Below are 4543 nucleotides of genomic sequence, written 5' to 3'. Positions count from 1 at the left end.
CTGGCCACACTGTATTAGTACCCTGGCAACACTTGTCTTGCAATTTGGTCCACACTGTAGCTTGATCCACGTTTCCTGGTGAAGTTCCCAGTTCTTGGCTACTGGGGTTCGAATCCTGGCAAGGTCGCCAGTTCTCTTGTCACGTGGGGGTGGGCGGTCCGGGGCTCTGCTAACACTCGGCTACTAGGGGCTCAAAGGCCCAAATACTCAGCCCCTCCGACTCCCTGGATTCACCTGAGTCTCCTTGGTCACACAAGAGAGGACCAACAATGCCCACCTCCGCAGGTCTTTGCTTCCACCACAAAGGGGTGCCACTGATTCACCCTGGAAGCCCTTCAGTCAAACACGGGGAAACTGCTGTTAACAGTTCCGGCCTAGACCCGTGGGGGAGTGAAGGAAGACTCAGGCTTACCTATAACCATAACCTCCCTGAGTCTTGCCTGCCAGACAAAAAAAGGTTGCAGGAACTCCTTTCCCGCCTGTCTTCTCTATCTTCCTCTTAGCAAGGTCGCCAGCTGGGTTATTATATCTGCACCCCAGCGATGCAGTTCAGTGGGTGTATTATATATTGTTGGTAGCCAGAAATGTATGCTCATAGAGAAATATCATAAATGGAGGCGCACTCAAACACAGTAATAAAATGTGTGGATTTACTGACGCAAATTACTTGAACACACACACACAATCACAAGTAATACATGAATATGGAATATGGATAATGAGTCTGGAGATCGTCAGCCTCTTCTTCCACGACCTCCAACACTCCTTCAACTGGGCAGAAGGACAGGAGTTTCACACTCTCACAGGAGGGCCTCTTCACCACGTCGGCACCTCTTCTTCACTATCCTGTCATCCATACACACTGTCCTCTCTGACAGTCCTGGACACAAGCTGCCTTGCAGCCTATTCTACTATTAAAGTAATAAAGTCTTGCTGCCACATACACAAGCAAATATTGTGGCCTAACTAGCCTACTCTCACAAAGGGGTAATGGGAGGGAAAATGATCTACCTTACATTCCTGGCTCACGATGCCTGTCCCTCGATGGTGTGAGGTTCCCACGCTTCCTTGGGTCGATCCTTGACGATCCAGAACGTTCCACAGGTCCTCAGGTGTCGTGAAGCCTTCGCGTCGTCGCCGTTCCAATCCCTGAGATTCAGCTGCCCCAATCCTGGTTCATCGATGGGCGCTGAGCTAATCACTATTTTTCCCCACACTCGCCTCTCCCACAAGGCGTTGCTCCTTGTCCTAGGCACGGTGTCGTCCTTCCAAGATTCTCAGTGGATGTGACCCCAGTCACAGCTGGGCCTGCTCGCCCACCTTCCAGACCTCAACGTCCAGCCAGCGGCGCCGCCCAGCGTCGTCGCCGACTATTTTCCAAGTTTGGCACTTCTCTGCTCACTGAACTTGGTTCCTCTTTTGCTTCCCAGAAGCGCAGGGTCTCCAATAACTATGATGGGCTGCGACGGCCAGCTCAATCCACTGAACAAGGCTTGCAGAGCCTCCAATCCCTGAGAGCAGACCGAGGCGCGTCCTGTCGCTTCCACGGTCAGAACAACTCTGACGTTGGCGCCGTCCGGGGCACTCGGTGACGTCATGGCGGGCCCTGATTTGTCGCCCGCGACCTACGTCCACCAATCCGCGATCGACTAATGTCCCTTCCAAAAGGTCACATCTGCCGTAGGGGATACTGTTTCATTTTATAACAGGGCGCCAATTTTCCTTTATTTACAACTTATAATATAACTTCCTTCCCTTAACTGGCAGCCGGTCTGGTCGCCACATATATCATTAGACTCCTTGAACCTCAGAGAATCAGTAGGGAGAGCTGATATGACTCTTTAAGCCGGCAAACGAAAGAAATAGGAGAGGGCACCGTAACAATATATATATATATATATATATATATATATATATATATATATATATATGTATATATATATATGTATATATATATATATATATATATATATATATATATATATATATATATATATATATATATATATATATATATATATATATATATATATATATATATATATTAGTATATTTTGGTAGCAGTCTTTCCTGCAGACATATATTATTAAATATAACCGAAAAAGTAAGATTAATAATTCTAACATGAATTTTCTCAATCTTTCGTACATTTTTTTCACTGTTGGAGGTAATTAAAAAATCAATTCTCCAAAATTCATTTTTATTTCTAGTCTGACGTGACACTTGATCCCGTTTCGTAAAACTTATTACATTTTCAAAGACTTTACACATACACAACTGAATAGAACTTACATATCTCCGATTTGTTTATATCTACATTTGAGTGAGGTGGATTGGGTGAGGTGGTATTTAATAGGGTATTAATTTCATCAACACAAGACAGAACACGAAACAATGGGTATTGAAATGGAAGTGATTGTAGAAAGCCTATTGGTCCATATTTCTTGATGCTTCTATATTGGAGCGGAGTCTTGAGGTGGGTAGAATATAGTTGTGCATTAATTGGCTGTTGATTGCTGGTGTTGACTTCTTAATGTGCAGTGCCTCGCAAACGTCAAGCCGTCTGCTATCGCTGTATCTATCGATGATTTCTGTGTTGTTTACTAGGATTTCTCTGGCGATGGTTTGGTTGTGAGAAGAGATTATATGTTCCTTGATGGAGCCCTGTTGCTTATGCATCGTTAAATGCCTAGAAAGAGATGTTGTTGTCTTGCCTATATACTGGGTTTTTTGGAGCTTACAGTCCCCAAGTGGGCATTTGAAGGCATAGACGACGTTGGTCTCTTTCAAAGCGTTCTGCTTTGTGTCTGGAGAGTTTCTCATGAGTAGGCTGGCCGTTTTTCTCGTTTTATAGTAAATCGTCAGTTGTATCCTCTGATATTTGTCTGTAGGGATAACGTTTCTATTAACAATATCTTTCAGGACCCTTTCCTCCGTTTTATGAGCTGTGGAAAAGAAGTTCCTGTAAAATAGTCTAATAGGAGGTATAGGTGTTGTGTTAGTTGTCTCTTCAGAGGTTGCATGGCGTTTCACTTTCCTTCTTATGATGTCTTCGACGAAACCATTGGAGAAGCCGTTGTTGACTAGGACCTGCCTTACCCTACAGAGTTCTTCGTCGACTTGCTTCCACTCTGAGCTGTGGCTGAGAGCACGGTCGACATATGCGTTAACAACACTCCTCTTGTACCTGTCTGGGCAGCCGCTGTTGGCATTTAGGCACATTCCTATGTTCGTTTCCTTAGTGTAGACTGCAGTGTGGAAACCTCTGCTCTTTTCCATGACTGTTACATCTAGAAAGGGCAGCTTCCCATCCTTTTCCATCTCGTAAGTGAAACGCAGCACGGACCTCTGCTCAAATGCCTCCTTCAGCTCCTGCAGATGTCTGACATCAGGTACCTGTGTAAAAATGTCGTCAACATACCTGCAGTATATGGCCGGTTTCAAGTTCATGTCGACTAAGACTTTTTGCTCGATGGTACCCATGTAGAAGTTTGCAAACAGGACACCTAGGGGAGAACCCATGGCGACCCCATCTACTTGCTTATACATGTGCCCATCCGGGCTCAAGAAGGGTGCCTCTTTAATACAAGCTTGGAGTAGTTTCCTCAGAATATTTTCGGGTATGTCAAGAGGAGTACAGGCTGGATCACGATACACTCTGTCGGCTATCATCCCGATTGTCTCGTCCACATGTACGTTGGTAAACAGCGATTCTACGTCCAACGAGGCTCTTATCCCTGTGGCCCGTGTGTCCCGCAGTAAGTCAACAAATTCCTTTGGAGACTTCAGGCTGAAGGCGCAAGGAACATAAGGAGTCAGCAGGCCGTTGAGTCGCTTCGCCAGTCTGTACGTGGGTGTGTACGTGGAATTTGTTAACTTACTGCGGGGCACACGGGCCACAGGGATAAGAGCCTCGTTGGACGTAGAATCGCTGTTTACCAACGTACATGTGGACGAGACAATCGGGATGATAGCCGACAGAGTGTATCGTGATCCAGCCTGTACTCCTCTTGACATACCCGAAAATATTCTGAGGAAACTACTCCAAGCTTGTATTAAAGAGGCACCCTTCTTGAGCCCGGATGGGCACATGTATAAGCAAGTAGATGGGGTCGCCATGGGTTCTCCCCTAGGTGTCCTGTTTGCAAACTTCTACATGGGTACCATTGAGCAAAAAGTCTTAGTCGACATGAACTTGAAACCGGCCATATACTGCAGGTATGTTGACGACATTTTTACACAGGTACCTGATGTCAGACATCTGCAGGAGCTGAAGGAGGCATTTGAGCAGAGGTCCGTGCTGCGTTTCACTTACGAGATGGAAAAGGATGGGAAGCTGCCCTTTCTAGATGTAACAGTCATGGAAAAGAGCAGAGGTTTCCACACTGCAGTCTACACTAAGGAAACGAACATAGGAATGTGCCTAAATGCCAACAGCGGCTGCCCAGACAGGTACAAGAGGAGTGTTGTTAACGCATATGTCGACCGTGCTCTCAGCCACAGCTCAGAATGGAAGCAAGTCGACGAAGAACTCTGTAGGGTA

The sequence above is a fragment of the Procambarus clarkii genome, chromosome 45 (assembly GCF_040958095.1).
Source record: "Procambarus clarkii isolate CNS0578487 chromosome 45, FALCON_Pclarkii_2.0, whole genome shotgun sequence".
Taxonomy (NCBI): domain Eukaryota; kingdom Metazoa; phylum Arthropoda; class Malacostraca; order Decapoda; family Cambaridae; genus Procambarus; species Procambarus clarkii.
Note: the sequence above shows the minus strand (reverse complement) of the source record.